Source organism: Cherax quadricarinatus, chromosome 49, assembly GCF_038502225.1.
Source record: "Cherax quadricarinatus isolate ZL_2023a chromosome 49, ASM3850222v1, whole genome shotgun sequence".
NCBI classification, from domain to species: Eukaryota; Metazoa; Arthropoda; class Malacostraca; order Decapoda; family Parastacidae; genus Cherax; species Cherax quadricarinatus.
The window spans coordinates 1,009,629-1,027,941 of NC_091340.1; the positions used below are offsets into that span (position 1 = coordinate 1,009,629).

At 38.6% G+C, this 18,313-nt stretch overlaps 1 non-coding gene across 1 annotated transcript; it reads right to left on the minus strand.

Annotated features, from left to right (window-relative positions):
* Positions 1–11,685: 11,685 nt before the first annotated feature.
* On the minus strand, positions 11,686–11,789 carry LOC128697113 (U6 spliceosomal RNA). The gene has a single exon (XR_008408251.2). It is a non-coding gene; the product is annotated as a U6 spliceosomal RNA (small nuclear RNA).
* Between the last annotated feature and the right edge of the window lie 6,524 nt (positions 11,790–18,313).

The window sequence follows — 18,313 nt, forward strand, 5'->3', positions numbered from 1 at the left end:
TCAAAAAAGGGAAACAGACGGGCCGAGCCAAGGGAAGCTTTTTGACAACTCCCCCAAAAAACCATTCTACCCAAGAAAATTTAAAAATTATTATTTGTCCAGTGTATTATTAAATTCTTCCCAAATTCTATAAATTATAAATGGATCCAATTTATATAAACCAAAGGAAATATTCATATTATTGTCAAAACTGCTTTTTACGAATCAAGATTCAATTTTATTCCTGTCGACCATGGACTTGCTTGATACTACTTTCTCAACTTTTTGAAAATCAATTGGATGGTTAAAATCTCTTACATGAATAAACAGAACATTGGAATCTTGTCCAGTTCTAATGCTATATTTATGTTGTTTTAATCTTAGTTCGAGATTTTTACCAGTTTGACCGTAATAAACTTTATCGCAAATTTTACAAGGAATCTTATAGACACATCCATCAGCATTTTGGGGGGAATTCTTTATCAAAAGTTTTTTTTACTGTATCAAGATTTTTGAATACAACTTTAATATTAAAAGTCTTAAGAAGAGAAGGCATATCAACCAAGTTTTCATGGTAAGGGAGATCCAACATATTTTTAGTTGAATAAGGCTGGTTGTCCCTTTTTGGAATATAAAAAGTATTTCTAGCAACTTTAAAAGATTTATCAATTACATTTCTTGGGTATTTTAAATCATTACCTATTTCATAAATTTTGGATATTTCCTCATCTATGAACTCAGGACTACAAATTCGTAAAGCTCTCAAAAACATTGATGAAAAAACAGACAGTTTGACTTTATCTTGATGCGAGGAATAATAGTGGACATAGGAACAGTTATTTGTAGGTTTTCTGTAAATTTTAAATTTGAATTCATTATTACCCTTAATAATTAAAACATCTAGAAAAGGCAATGAGTTATTTTCTTCAAACTCAACAGTAAAGTTTATAGAATGGGCTTAGCTTAGCCCATTCTAATCTTTATACAGTAAAAAAACTTTTGATAAAGAATTTCCCCCAAAATGCTGATGGATGTGTGTATAAGATTCCTTGTAAAATTTGCGATAAAGTTTATTACGGTCAAACTGGTAAAAATCTCGAACTAAGATTAAAACAACATAAATATAGCATTAGAACTGGACAAGATTCCAATGCTCTATTTATTCATGTAAGAGATTTTAACCATCCAATTGATTTTCAAAAAGTTGAGAAAGTAGTATCAAGCAAGTCCATGGTCGACAGGAATATAATTGAATCTTGTTTCATAAAAAGCAGTTTTGACAATAATATGAATATTTCAAACCATACCCCCGGCCGGGATTGAACCCGCGGTCATAGTCTCAAAACTCCAGCCCGTCGCGTTAGTTGGCTAACGCGACGGGCTGGAGTTTTGAGACTCTATGACCGCGGGTTCAATCCCGGCCGGGGGTATGGTTTGTTTGCAATCGTGTCATTACGATTTCTTAAGTCATGTGAATATTTCCTTTGGTTTATATAAATTGGATCCATTTATAATTGATAGAATTTGGGAAGAATTTAATAATACACTGGACAAATAACAATTTTTAAATTTTCTTGGGTAGAATGGTTTGTGGGTGGGTTGTGCAAAGGACCTATCCAATTGGGTCGGCGCGCGTCAGGTGTTTAACCGTTGTGGGATCTGATAGTGAGGTGTTGGCCAGACCCCTTATATAGCTTCCTTGGATGCTTTGCTTTCATAGTTCGTTGATAATGTGAGTAGTCACGAAAGCGCTTGGAATTTCCCTATTCTTTCAGAGTGGTTGTTTTGCATATATTATATATATATATATATATATATATATATATATATATATATATATATATATATATATATATATATATATATATATATATATACATACATATACATACATAAGTAGAGGGAAGGCGAAGTAAAGAGGGAGGTGAAAAAGGATTTGTATGCTAAGGGCGTGGACATCCAGCAGGCGTGAGTGTTAGTGAGTGCTGTTGAAGTGTGATAATGCTACATTTATGAAAAGATATTTGGAAACCGGTTAACCGGAGTTTTGGAGGTGGGAAGTTCAGTGCCTTCACTCTAAAGGACATGTAGGGATATTTGCAGTTAAGAGTGGTATCTGAACTATAGTATCAACGTGCCTTTGGTAAGAGTCTGATGTGATGAAAGTGTTTATTAATTTTTAGGTCACCCTCACCTCGGTGGGAGACGGCTGGTGTTTATATATATATATATATATATATATATATATATATATATATATATATATATATATATATATATATATATATATATATATATATATATATATATATATATATATATATATATATAAGCTTGAACGTTCTCATTGGGACGAACATTTTTATACATTATTGAACTACTGGAAAGCTAATCTCTCCCACTAGGGTCGTCAAGAGGAAATTTATTCATTGTCTCAATATTTTCCTACAATTTTGACCAGAAAATTCTCTATTCTGGGGTATAATCAACACTCATCTTAGGCAAATATAATCTGTATTTCCTGTGTCATAATGTCTGGTTTCTGGTCCTTAGCCTCTCGCTGTTCAATAGTAAGTAAAATTATATGAACAAAATCCGCAGAGTTTATAGGTAGTGGTTTTTTTTTTCGTATATTCATAGATGGTAAATATAAAAATGTATATAGAAAGGGTAACTGTTGTATTTCACTTGACTAAAAACACGATGAGAGCAAGCTCTTATTGCGATACAAAGCTCTATAAAGAGCTCTGTATTGATGTTACACAGGTCGAATCTCTTAATTTAATAAAGCTCTTCAGGTAGATCATCGTCCTGATAAATATGTTGTGGAACATGTGCCTTTTCTTCACTACTTCGTATAAATTTACAAAAGTGCTGTGTAAGCTAGACACAGAACACAACCTTGATGCAAGGAACTAGAACTGTCCTTCCCTTACTTGGATGGAACCTGATTACCTCCAGTTCCCCAGCCGTTGTATGATCCTTGCGCGTTTAATGCTTCCCCATGACTATAGTAAACATCTCATTCTAAAAATATCTTTTGAAACTCCTTAACTCTATATAAACATCCGGTATTTTTGATACAGAAATTATAGTTTTTTTCACTTAAAAAGTGAGCATTTTGTTTTTTTCATAACTCGTGTACTCTCCTAATTGTGGCTGCAGAGGTCGAGTCTGTGGGTGTGTGTACTCTCCTAATTTTGGTTACAGGGGTCGATTCATAGCTCCTTGCCCCGCCCCCTCACTGGTCGCTACTAGGTTCACCCTGTGTGTGTGTGTGTGTGTGTGAACAGTTACATTCTTTTGAGTAAAATACATATATCCCATGTGGGTAAAATAGATACTCACTTTGTAGATGAACTCTAAGATCACGTCTTATAATATATCACTTAATATAGCTCAGACGTCAAGGGCCAACATCTAAACACTATATCACTGGTAATATAGCTGCCCGGCGCTGTTAAAAGATCATTTATTATACCCCACGATTGAGTATTTTGCTGCCGAAATTGTTGAAAATGTCGGGTTAGCGAATAACTACTGCTTGTCATGGTTATAGTGAGGGGAATATTAACTTCCCAAGCCTGGGTTAATGTACATTGTGTTCGATCTCTAGAGAATGTTGAAGCTGAATGTTATAATGTTGAAAGTTGAAGTTGAATATTTTGTCTTACGATGGTTATAAGTTACGGTGGACGAACAGAATGTTTGATTTCTAGAGAATGTTGAAGGTGAATGTATTTATGAAAAATTCTGACGAGGCTAGGTCTGCTTCACTATTAGGGGAGGAAGGATCGAGCCTTCACTCCTGAACGCTCCACAAGGGTTTAGCTCTTTATCTAAATATAATAGTAGTTCCCCAGGAAAGAATAAGAGAAACATCAGATCAGATTCGACTAATCAACACATTGAACATTTTACAGTATTTGCATCATTTAGGAAAAGTCATAACTCAGCTCTTGATCCAAGGAACTGGATCTGACGTTCACTTGGATCAAGCTTGTTTGCCTCCCATCCCCACTGGTGCTCAATGGTTAGTTTGGGGTTTAGCGCTTCCCTGGTGAATGTTATTGTAACCCTTCCGGGGAGATGAGTTGATTCTGATGAGTAATTTTAGCTACCCTTTCCTCTTCCTCACATCAAACCTGATTAGCGTCACGTTTTCTCCTACATACATTTTCTCACATAGATTCTCTCACCTACTCTCACCCTTTACTAGTTACTATTTCTAGTACTGGTTATAAATATTTTTAAAATAAACAATTAGGCTAGTCCTAGTAGATGATATGTCAGTATTAGCGGACGGAGGATCGAGTTTCCACCATTCCTGGTGATGAGTGATCCACACGGTTTTAGCGCTTCATATTAAATAAGTTTAAGAAACAATATCGTCTAAAATTTATAAAAATAAAACGAAATGTGGATTAAGTTTGCAGATAATTTTGAAGTTATTGCCCAGTATGCCTGGTATGATATTGTTACTTCAGTATGTCTGGTATGATATTGTTACTTCAGTATGTCTGGTATGATATTGTTACTTCAGTATGTCTGGTATGATATTGTTACTTCAGTATGTCTGGTATGATATTGTTACTTCGGTACGCCAAGCGTGAGACTGCGACTTCGGTACGCCAAGCGTGAGACTGCGACTTCAGTACGCCAAGCGTGAGACTGCGACTTGAGTTAGCCAGAGAAAAATACTCCAGAAAATGTTGAAGGACAACTTAGGTTGGTTCAAAGGAACTAAAGTTAGCTTTTCTGCTTGAAGAAACTTGCTATACAAGAGTGGAAATTTTTTCCCTCTATTACTGACGGAGTTAGTTCACAAAACACGACTTCTTGTGCATTAAAATCTTCATGGAGCAACAACACAATGACACCAAACATGCAATACAATACACACACGAGCAAATAGTGTTCTGGTGAGAGAGAGACGTACAACATCTAGGTATCGTTATCGTCTATACGTTTCGCCTGAGCAGCACGTTTCTTCAATCGAATTCAAGTGATTATAACACTGGAAACAGAAGATGAGATGTATTTTTTAGGTGATCAGTCCCTCACCTTGAATATAGTGTTGCATATCATACTCGGCAACTTCTCGGTACTGTATACCATCCTTGGTATAACAATGTATTGACCATATATGATATCACGATAAAGTATACCATACATTATACAGTGACGTGCTAAATTACATTATTGTACTGTGACAATACTTGTACACTTCCAGTTCCTCCTCCGTTTTCTTTTGTTTGTTCTTGTTCCTTTGCTGTTGCATGTCCTTTAACTAAGTTCCTGCTGTTTACTGATGTGTACATTGTAACTAGAAGATTTTCTGTTTTAGCAGTTAATAATCGTGGTGTTTTTTACATAAATAAGATAGAAAGTGCATGCATTTGCATATTGGACAGTTGATGTATCAGTTGATGGGTCTAATCAAGGATTAGGAGATTTTCTTTATATACTCATTGTGCGAAAGATTTGTTGAAGCACCTGTTCTGTTTCCTAACGAACCTACCTAACCTAACCTAACCTAACTTAACTTAACGTAACCTAACCTAACCTAAGGCTTGTTCTTTGGGAGTTGTTCAGGCACGCTTTGATATGGACATGTCACTTTGGGTGGAGCTTTATCATGTCATGACATGATAAAGGTTTATCATGCAGTGACATGAAATAACTCTTATACTGAATGAAATATTGCCTTCCTAACAGCATGTTGTGTGTTTTTCACTATTATCTCTAGTGCGAAATTTGGATCTAGGTGTAGAGTGAAGGATTTCATGTTAGGCGCTAAGGCCATATGGGTCATTCAGAGCGATTCTTGTAGGATTGTATTATTGTCCATTGGGTTAGAGCGTCGTGAATTTTCGCTCATCATGAGATGAGCTAAAACAACACGGGTTCGATCCCCCGGCTAGACGCAGTGTTACTGAATATTATACAGGCTGTCCAAAGAAACACTCCCTGATTTCAAACAGGTATAACATGTAACTTTATTGTAATCTTTCACAGTTAGTAGCTTCAGATGCAGGATTTCATTCAGTTTCATGTGGTATAAGGTAGCATTAAGGCACTCAGTGTGCGTCCCTCTGGTTGCTCGGCAAACATAATGTGATAGTCCAGTTCGGTCCAGACGCTCGGCAGCATATCAGGAGTTATCATGCGAACTGCTTCAGTGATCGAAATTTTCAGCTCCTCCAGGGTTGCACGTAGTGCTGGTACGTAAAGTGTGCTCTTCACGTACCCCCAAAGAAAGAAGTCACAAACGGTGACCTCGCAGGCCACTTGCAGAGGTCACCAGACCTTAACTGTTTGTGTCTGAACAACCATAACCCCCACTTTTTTAAAGGCTTTTCAATCTATATATATATATATATATATATATATATATATATATATATATATATATATATATATATATAATGTATGTCGTGCCGAATAGGCAGAACTTGCGATCTTGGCTTAAATAGCAACGCTCATCTTGCCATATAGGACAAGTGAAAATTTGTGTATGCAATAATTTCGCCAAAATCATTCTGAACCTAACGAGAAAAATATATTTGAATGTGTTTGTTTAGTACTAAATTATTGTAAACAAATCTAAAATATATTAAGTTGGGTTAGGCTAAAATAAATTGCTCTTGTTATAATAAGGTTAGGTAAGTTTTCTAAGTTACTTTTGGTGCAAAATTATAGATTTTTACATTAACATTAAAGAAAAAAATATATCTTTAAACGTATAAGAGAAAATTTTAGAAAGGACTTAATTTTAAATGAGTTCTTGCTAATTGACCAGTTTTACATATTCGGCACGACATATATATATATATATTAATTTCACCCGAGTTTCGAAGAATATAATCAACTTAGCGTAAAGCCTCAAAATTTCCCATTCGTTCATTAAATCAGTTTGCCGTACTGACGTGAACGATACAGTAAAAGACAGGAAAAATAAGCTTTAGTTGCGGCAACGTTTCGTTCTATGTAAGGTTTTACACAGGGCAAAACGTTATCACAATAAAAGCTGGAATTTGAATTTCTTGCTTTTAGCATTTCCGTTGTTACCATTCATTGATGGTGAACGAAGAAAAAAAAAATTTTCTTCGGACAACGTTTCGCTCAAATTACAGCTTTGAGTTATGACTTGATGGCGATATAAACTGAGTGAAACGTTGTCCCAATAAAAGCTTTTTCTGCCGAGTTTCTTATCTTTATTACTGTCGACCCGGAAACGACGTGACGACAAACGCCGGCCCGCCCGCTGATCGACGGCGCCGGCACTCATGATCAGCATTCTGACTGGTGAAAGATAGGATCGCTGATATCGGAAGGAGGACCGAGCCTACACTTTTCCTCGCACTGCAAGACAATAGGTGGAAGGCATATTGCACTGCACTACCGCTCTGCAACGATATCTAGTAGACAAATACCGTTGGTGAATATGCAAAGTTACCTCCGGTACCTCTCGGTACGATTACTGCTGTTTCAACAGTGAGAGTGCTGGAAGAGATATGTAATCAAGATCTCTACAAAATTTATTGAATTATCCACAGACTTTAAACGAGTATTCTCTCCAAGTCTCCTGTATTCCAAGCTCATCTCTCCACGTTTCCTGTTTTCTGTTGTCATCATCTCTCCACAGCGCCTATATTCCACGCTTACCTCATCCACTTAAGGAAGTTCTAATGGTTAAGCACATACTTAAACATTTTGGGTGATCGATTATTCTGAGCTGGCGGCAGATACACAGGAAGGAAGACAGGCAGGCACCCAGGCAGACGGGTAGATAGGAAGACAAGCATAAAGGCGCCTAGCAGCTAGCCAGATGTTAGCGAAGGTAGTCCAGCAGACAGGTGCTTGTTTCTCTTGTTTGCGATGCTCGTGTTATTGCTACTGGTACTGCCATAGTACTCACCTAATTATGGTTTCAGGAGTCGAGTCATAGCTCCTGGCCCCGAAAGTAAGTGTGTGTGTGTGTGTGTGTGTTTTATTTCCCTTGCTCCTGCTTCTGGTGTTGCCACTGTTGCTCCTACCTGTTGCTGCTGCATCATCTGTTGTTGCTGCTCCTCGTGTATGTATTACGATGTTTGAAGTTAATTGTAAAGTTTCCGAAGTTTCTGTTGTTGTTGATGTTACCGGAAGCATTGATGCTACTTGTGATCATGCGGGTCTTAGTGATATATAAAGTAGTCGTTATCGCGATTCTTGATGTTGCAACGCTTGTTTTGGCTCTCTCAAGCTGCTATTCTCCAGTCTTCTTGTCCTTGACTAGAAAACAAGCTTTTATTGGGGATAACGTTGAAATCTGTGTCGAGCTTTATCCAGATTTGGTTAAGCTGTAGAGAGTAAAACGTTGCCGAAATAAAAGCTTGTTTTGAAACTATTTAGTTTCTTTAATATTGTTGGTAGTGCCTCATACTGATCCGCTCTTTTTCTTGATGCTGCTGATTCCGTGGAAGTTTTACTGTTGTTGTAGCTTCTGTTGCTGCTACTCCTTGTTTTGCTGGTGTTGTAGATGTTGCTGTTGCTGCAGTTTTTGTTGTTGTTGCTGCTACTTATTTTGCTGGTTTTAGTAAATGTTTGTTACTGTTGCTGCAGCTTCTGTTGTGGCAGGAAACTCATCCTCTTTGTAGTTGATGCTGCTGCCACAGCTACTGTCACTTAAGGTGCAGACATGACACTGACCGCCACCTGGCTTGCTAATACTCAGTGTGTACTTTGAGGCAACAATGTTCCTGCCCTCCAGCCTCTCTCTCTGGCCTTCACTGTCGACCTGTAATTTCATTTTGTGTGGTTCTCGCTAGTACAGTATGGTTGCTTTTATACTAATGTGCGTGTGTGTGTACTCACCTTTTTGTACTCGCCTAAATGTGGTCCTGCCTCTTAACTTGGAGCTTGCTATATTTGTTCCCTCCTAACCTCATGTGCCCTAACGTACCTGCTCTTTAAACTGTGTGTGAAACCTTCCTCCACCACTTTTTCTTCGTCGAGGTCATTCCACTCTGGCACTGTGTGTGTGTGTGTGTGTGTGTGTGTGTGTGTGTGTGTGTGTGTCCATATATGGTTGCACGGGTCGATTCACAGCTCCTGTGTGTTTGTCTACCATTATTTGTTTTTACGCATGTAGAAGTAAACTCGAATAAGAACATAAGAATGGAGGAACACTGAAGCAGGCCTGTTAGCCTATACCAGGCACTTCTTTCTCAAACCCAAAGTTGCATAAGAAAAACGTTTGCCCAACCCATTTTCAGTGCTATCTGAGGAACAAACTTGACAACCCTGCCAACTCGTGTGCAAGTCTCGCTCAGATCCATCTTACATTCGAAGACCCTACTAGGCATACTGTTTCACGACTACCCTATTTCCAAACTAGTACTTTCCTATATCCTTTCTAAATCTAAACTTACCCAATTTGAATTAATTATATCGAGCTCTTTCTTGGAGGGATACCCTCAGGACCTTATTAATAGCTCCTTTGTTAATACCCATCTTCCACTTACACACTTCAATTATGTCTCCCCTTATTCTTCGTCTTACAAGAGAATGCAATTTAAGGGATTTCAATCATTCTTTGTATGGAAGATTTCTTTTGCAATCTATTAATTTTGTCATTCTTCTCTGAATATTTTCTAACGAATTTATATTCATTCTGTAATATGGAGACCAGAACTGAGCTGCATAATCTGTCGGGCCTTATTAATGATTTCTAAAGCTGTTGCATAATCTGTGGACTCCTGTTGCTTATACTTTGTATAAATCTCAGTAATCTGCCTTATTACGCTCTTGTGTCTTGGCTTCAGGTTCTTACCATAACTTCCAAGACCTTTTCGAATTCTGTATGACTAAGATGTATATTATTAAGTTCATAGATGGTAGGGTTATTTACATTACCGAGCTTCAGGATTTTGCATTTGTCTACAATAAGCTCCGTCTACTACATGTCACACCATGACATGAGCTAGTCTAAATCTTCCTCAAGTACAGTGGCGTCTTCCTCTGAATGAATGATCCTCATTTTTGTATCGTCAGCGAATTTGCTCATTTCACTTGGTATTCCCTCGTCAAGATCATTAATGCACATTATGATCAGTAATGGACCTGAAACTGATGCCTGTGGAACGCCACTTGTTGCAGATCACCACTCAGATTTCACCCTGCTTCCTGTTGGTGAGTCATGCCTCGATCTATCACAGGACTTTTCCCTCAGTACCATGTGCTGCCACTTTCCTTAAAAGCCTTGGGTGTGGTAATCTACCAAAACCTTTACTAAAATACAAATAAATAATATATATATATATATATCATGACCAACTGCCTCAGAATTTTAACTGAAGAAAGTCAGTAAATTAGTCAAACAGGACGGCCACTCATGAATCCATGCTGAGTCTCGTAGATCAGATTATGATTATCAAGATGACTTCTTATATTATCATCTATAATTGACTATTAAATTGCATATAGTTCAGGTCAGGCTTATTGGGCGGTAATTTGACGGTAACGACTTATCCTCTGCATTATAAATAAGAATTACATTAGCCATCTTCCACATATCAGACACTACAAAATTGTTAAGTGTGGTTCAGCTATGCTAGATTTACACTTAATGTGATAATTAAGAAAGTGGATGGGACTCAAACCGTGGATCATGCAAGTAGCAAGTCCAGCGCTGTATGGACCACGGTTCGAATCCCAGTCCCTTTTCTTCTGTTTATTCATTGACTTTCGGTTATTACAGCTTCCGTTCATACGACAAATTGATTATAGCAAAATCAAGAGAGGGAAATGACGGAGTGGTGGTTGATGTGAGAGAGACCGACCGACCGAAAAGGACCGAGAAAAAGTGCCTGGCTGTCTGATAAGAGTTTCTCCTCGACAATTGTAGTAACAGTTGAAAATGGGGGGGGGGAATCTTGTCAAATTTGGCAGTGTTGACTGGAAAAAATGGCAAATATTTGGTCACTCCTTTGGCAGGAGAGAGAGAAACATACATAGAGAAAAAGAAACATACATAGAGAAAATAGGTTGTTTGATAGCGGCGACCTTGACGCCCTTGCTGCTAGAGTTATTTTAGCTCTGCTGCTAGAATTATTTTAGATTTTCTGGTAGAATTATTTTAGCTTCTAGAATTATTTTTACCTTTGCTAGAATTAGTTTTGCTTTGGCGCTAGAATTGTATCATTCGCTAGAAATATTTTGACGTAGACCTGTGCTAGAATTATTTTAGTTCTATATCTGAATTATTGAAGGTATGAATATTTTTCAAATTATTTTATTATTATTATTATAATCAAGGGGAAGCGCTAAACCCGGAGGATTATACAGCGCGTGGGGGGGGGGGATGTGGAAGGCATTCAGGCTTAATTCAGGGAACTGGAGCACAGATCCAATTTCCTAAATCAGGAGCCCCTCACCAACATCAAGGAACCTTCCTTGAGGGGTCAAATTATTTTAAACGTAGCACGATTTTAGATATGCTTTGTCTATGATTCTAGATGTGTAGATAAATTTAACTTGGAGATATTTTGGTAATTTGAGTGATGGCGTGAACTGAGAATATTTAATGGGAACACATGTGAGGAGGATATATATCCAGGTTGTGTAGATGTAGCAGAATACAGGAGCCTGACGTGGTGTTGAAATGTGAACATGGAAAGATACCTGAGAGGGTTTCGGGGATCATCGCCCCTCGCGGCTCTGTTAAAATATGTGGAACGCTTCACGATTTTGCGTGTCATCCTTGCGCAGGGACCATGCTAATCTCTGTATCGTTCCAGTTTTAATTTATGTACTGCCGAAGCAGGTACAGATGAAGGAAAAATAAACACAAATGTAGTATAATGCGATTCATATTGACTACGTTTCGCCCACACAGTGGGCTTTATCAAGCCCACCGTGTCGGGACTTTATACCATTTATCTCCAAGGAAAGATGAACGAACTCAGGAGAAACCGGTTAGTGGGTCTCGAGTCCTGAAGGGATAGAGAAACACGATTTTGTGTTTTTGTTTTTGGTCCACTTTCAAGTGTAACTTTATGCTGTTCTTAAGGAGCAGTTTGCATCCTATACACATGTTTGCATGGACTCCTTGTTGCAAAGTTACAAGATATTGCAAAATTGTATTTATAAAACCCTCCCTACCCTACAAAATTGTTAAGTTGTACAATGTTCTAGTCAACATCAGATGAAAGATAGATTATCTAAATTTCAAACTTTTTTGCGAGAAATGTCAATAGATTGCATTATATATATATATATATTACATATATATATATATATATATATATATATATATATATATATATATATATATATATATATATATATATTTTTTTTTTTTTTTTTTTTTTTTTTTTTTTTTTTTTTTTTTTTTTTTTTTTTTTTTTTTTTTTTTTTTTTTGGAGAATGAGTCAATAAAAACAAAATGGTAAAACATATTGCAAAACACCTCTGAATATTAATAGAACCATCATTCATCAATATTGTGTGAAAAAATCATGACACTCCTATTATTACTTATTCCCGAGTTATTCAAATGTTTGTGTGTGTAAAACTCTATGGAGATGAAACACCAAATTTGAGCGTGTTGCAAACCCCTGTCATTGTAGATAACCCAGAGGCAAATGAGCAGCAACAACTCTGTGCTCTTCACTTTAGTCGTCACAGAACTTTCCATGTTGAGTATTTAGAATGAAATAATCATAACAATAGTAATTATGATTATTTCATAGCAATTACTATTGTTATGATTATTGCCAGAATTTGGCACTATTTTTTGGTAAGAAAACCTAAAATTCCAAAAATTTTCAACTTCAATTTTATGATCTCTAAATAACTTGCACTCCGCTCCTGAAGGTGGAAAGTACAGTTGTACACGAATGGTACACAATACCGACAAGATGAAGAATTAGATACCTTTGGAACATCTGGGTATATTCACGAGTACGGTGCCCTTCACTAGCTCCAATGCTGAGGGACTGATTACCTCATCTTTTGTATATAGCTCTTCAGTCTTCCAATTATGTCCTTGATTTTGTATTGATAAAGTCACTGGATGGTGAAGCGTCTGCAGTAATGATACCCAGATGTTGCACATTTGTTTAATTCGGGAAGTAGAGTTCCTGCACTCAGGAGAGGTGAAGATATTGCAGTTTGTAAGGTCATCTGAACTGTAATGTCTGTGCGTGCTTCTGGCAAAAAAGTGGTTGAATGATTGATGGTGAACGTGTTCCTCTTTATTTGTTTTGGTCGTCCTAGGATGCCTTGGTGGGAGGTGAGAGGTGTGTTAAAAATATTAAAAGCACTGAAAAAAAGAGACGCTGCAGAACACTTGACTTGTTGTGGTGACGTTTTATTCTTCTTAAATCTTCTATAAAGTTAGACTCGATACAGTTCTACACAGGCTGAAACGTTGTCTCAATAATACCTTGTTCTGCAACGCGTATTTTTTCGTTACACCACTGAGGTCCTCTTTAGTAGATCACGAGCATATTCCTTCGTGTTCGTGCGCACGCACACAAAAGTCCAGGAAGTAATAATGGCAGTCAGCAGCAGGTTAAGAGACTAGGCAGGAAGTGAAGACTTGACCAACGTAAACGCAACTCTGTGAGTACAACTCATTGAGTAAACACACTCCCTCAACTTGTTCAATTAACTGAGACTGCCTTGCGGCGAAATATTTTTTTTTAAGTCTGGTCTGTCGTTATATTGCTGGGGCTCAGTATGACTAGATGAACAAGACACATGCGCAACAGTTTTGTCTTTATTGACGAGATGTTTCGCGTGATCAGCAGGTTTCTTCAGTCGAAATACGAAGACAACATGAGTAGTGCAGATGTGCACGAGAGATGATCAGTCCCTCAGTCTCGAGGAGGGAGTCTGAGGTGGTCAGTCCCTTAATCTTGAAACCTTTTTATGTGCTCTGCTCCCTAAGGTTATCACCTCATTTCTGCACCTTCACTACGTCCGCTGCTTCCTCTATATTTCGACTGCAGAGGATACCAAAGTGCTCGCTACTCTAAATGATAAAATTATGGATGATAACACCAAATACTTGAAGCCCTAAAATGAAAGCTGTGAGAGTTCAACAGGGAAAAATGCAATAACTCCTGCAGTCTGCAGTGAAACGAATATGCTAGCGCTGAGGGGATAAAAAAAAAAGCCTCAAATTCATCATCACGTTCCAATCCACTGGTATCCCTCACAGCTGCCGCACAACCGAAATGACCTGGATTGAAACCCCCCTGGTGAGAGAAGATGTACGAGCGAGTCTCCTAGCACTTGTTGTCTCTCTTCACTTAGCACTAAATAAATACCAGGGATGTGACCAGCTGCTGTGGATCACATCCTGCTGGGACAGACCCAGGTTCAGATAGCTTAAGTTTAGGTTTAGAAAGGATATAGGGAAGTAATGGTTTGGAAATATAGTAGTAGATGAGTGGAACAGTATGCCTAGTAGGGTTAACGAAGCTACAAAATGGGTTGGATTTGAATGGGTTAATAGGGTTATCAAAGCTTATTCCTTGAGTAGCACTTAAAATGGGTTAAGCAGATATTTTGGTTAGTGGGTTTGGGTTTGAGAAGGACCTGCCTAGTATTGTCCAGTACGCCCCCTTTCTTATGTTTCTCGAACAAGTAATCGACTACAGCCACCAGAGGCGGAGTCCCTCAGCATCTTTGTGTCCCGTTGGTCGTGTCTGGACCCGGTGTTCATAAGCCAGAGAGATGCATGTGCTTGTTGCTTTTGTTATTTGTTGAAATTTACGCTTGTCTTTATTGTGTTTGTTTTATTTTATGCCTGTGAGCGTTGAGTGACTTATGTAGTCAAAGTGCTCCCCAGAACAAGGCTTAATTCGAAGATCTAAGTAGAGCGAAACGTTGTCCCAGTTAAATTGTTTCTGGTATATGTGTCACTACCTTCATTTCTGTCCCCAGTATGTCTTTTAATTAAAACAACAACACTGACGTATAGGGACATATGAAGGCTATGCAATTTTGACCTGGATACCCAGACATACAACTAATAAAGATACTGTGAAGTCGCCAATTTCAGGAAGACTCACCTGAATAACCCACTAACGCAGGGGCCTGAAAACATGATATGGCTTCTTTCCAATAGGATCCCAGAATGCCAGGCTTTCTTTTTCAGAGCCTCAGTGTTGCGATCCAGAGCCGAAATGCCTGCAGCATCCAGGCGCACAACCAGCCTCTTGGGAGCTGAGTCAAGTTTTTAAAATATAGGCTTTATTTCATTATCACACTGCAATATTTCATATTTAAGTTAGAGAAAATTCGGTGCGATTTGTCTGATTATATTACTTTCATATATCAAAACTTGGTGGGAGAGAGAAATCTAAGCACGGTATCGGAGGTTGTCTTGTAACTGCACGAGTTTGTACTCTTAAGAAATTGAATGTTTTCATTGGGGCATTTCGCAAGTAATGAGTGAAAACAATGGTTTCATAGTTTACCTGAATAATGTGTGTTGAAGAAATCCTACAATATATACTCATTATTTTATTTTTATTATTTTTATTATTGTTACTCTTTAGAAAGGTGCACTAAACTTGTATGGGTCATACAGCCATATATTTGAAAACCATTAGTAGGTTTTATTATGAGCTATAGCACAGGATAGCAGGACTGTTTGTCAACGTGGGTGTCAGGACAGTTAATGCAGAGTGTGCCTTTAGATAAACATATAACCGGCACATAGAAGCTTACGACGACGTTTCGGTCCGACTTGTACCATTTACAAAGTCCATGGTGGACCGAAACGTCATAAGATTTTCTGTATGTGCGGATTATTTGTTTATTGTTCCAGTCACGGTATTGTGCCTTCTTTGTTCTTTATGCCTTTAGATGTTTCGCTCGGGATTGAGAGTCAACAAGACTCGAAAAAAGTTCTACACAGAGCGGAACGTTATCCCAATAAAAACTAGTTGTGCAATGTGCGTCTTATCTTCGCTGTTGTTGGCAGCACGACATTTGGAACCTCTCCAAGAAATATTCATTTCACGGAAGTTGGCAGCCGATTTAAAATGGGCGAGCGTTGTTGTGCAAGATTTGAATTAGATCCATTTTTGTCATTTTTGAATTTCGAATATTTTTAGTGTCAGCTTTTATAGCTTTGACGGGATTATCTAAACACTAATTCATATTCTTCTTTTAGGCTTTTGCTCATGTGTGTGTGTTATTATCCGTGCGTGACTCTTATTCACCTTGAAGACCAATATTGGAAGAGGATTTTCATTTGAATTTTGCTTATGTGAAGAAAGAATTTACGATTTTTTTTCTCAGTTTCTTGAATCGATCTTTGTTTCTCCTGTACTACTACTGTCCGGGTCATCTTTGGATTAAGACCCGTGTCAGGACATAGTTCCTGACGAATCATTCATCAATCTTTTGCGTTAGGGTAATTTTTGTAAATGCTGCAAGTCGGATCGGAACTTCGTCCTAACCTTCTTTCTCCTATGTGCGGGTTGTGTTGATGAGGTTCGCCAGTAATGTCCCGGCTCGGGTCGAGTCCAGTTGGCGACCCAGCGTTTTTCTATTTTAAGTTCTCCTCACCTGTATTTACGATTGTTAGCGCTTTAATGAGAATGTGACGCGAGTGTATTGTGTGGGAGGTTATATACAGCATAAGCTGTCTTGCCGGAAGTGCGTGCACATTGCAATTGAAATGACCAGTAGCAACATCCCAACCTTTTCTGTAATGTACATATAACATTACAGAATAGATACAATGTACTTCCCAGCTTCAGAAACATACACCATATAAAGAGAGAGTTTGTGTGATAAAAGGCTGGGTTTTATTCCCTCTGACATCTTCAGTGTTCCACATTACTCACGAAGTTAATTTCTAACGCATTTTCATTTTTTAATGCGTTAGGTATTGTTTCAGTGTAAACATTTTGCCAAAGAAGATTTTATTTAAGACATTTCGATCCATATTTCCCTTTTTCAAGTCATGACTAGAGTGATAGAGTAACTCATGTTGAAACTTTGTCAGAATTAGAGCTTACTCTACAAAATAATTTTTTTTACAACTCAGGTTGAATCTAATGTGCTTATGAGAATCGTTGAATCTACCACCACCACCATGCGTTGTTTGACGCGGTGCTGTATGATGCGGGGGTTGTATGACGCGGGGGTTGTGACGCGGGGGTTGTATGACGCGGGGGTTGTATGACGCGGTGTTGTATGATGCGGGGGTTGTATGACGCGGGGGTTGTATGACGCGGGGTTGTGACGCGGGGGTTGTATGACGCGGTGTTGTATGATGCGGGGGTTGTGTGACGCGGTGTTGTATGATGCGGGGGTTGTATGATGCGGGGGTTGTGTTACGCGGTGTTGTATGACGCGGGGGTGGTGTGACGCGGTGTTGTATGACGCGGGGGTTGTATGACGCGCGGGTTGTGTGACGCGGTGTTGTATGATGCGGGGGTTGTGTGACGCGGTGTTGTATGATGCGGGGATTGTGTGACGCGGTGTTGTATGATGCGGGGGTTGTATGACGCGGGGGTTGTATGACGCGGGGGTTGTATGACGCGGTGTTGTATGATGCGGGGGTTGTATGACGCGGTGTTGTATGACACAGGGTTGTGTGACACGGGGATTGCATCACGCAATGTTGCATCATGCCATGCGTTGATGTCTTGCAAATTGCATTTCTCTAATTATTGATGCTTGATGGGTGTAATTCCCGGGCGATTTATATATTCATGGAGCTAATTTTTCCCCATGAATTCATGTGTCGGGGGAACGTTAATCACGCACGCACGCACGCACGCACGCACACGCACGCACACGCACGCACACGCACGCAGAGTTACACCAGAACATACGATCAAAAAACAAAACGTTGTCAGATAACATATTTTGACAAAGATCTTACAAAATATATATTTTGATTAATAATTCTTAATATATATATCAATCCTATATGTCTTCGTAACTGATTGACATAGAAACCCAGTACAAAGTTTACGGAAAAAACTATTCTGGACATTCTAGAATCTAAGTGATTAAATTCGTTCGTAACTATATTTTAGTCTCCCCTTTTTCAATCACTCGTATTGTACCTCAGTACCTGACGGTGTTGTGATCTACCGCAGTACCTGGTGGTGGTGGTGTGATCTGCCGCAGTACCTGGCGGTGTTGTAATCTGTTGCAGTACGTGGCGGTGGTGGTGTGATCTATCGCAGTACTTGGTGGTGGTGTGATCTATCGCAGTACTTGATGGTGGTGGTGTGATCTATCGCAGTACCTGGTGGTGTGATCTACCGCAGTACTTTGTGGTGACGTGATCTATCGCAGTATCTGGTGATGA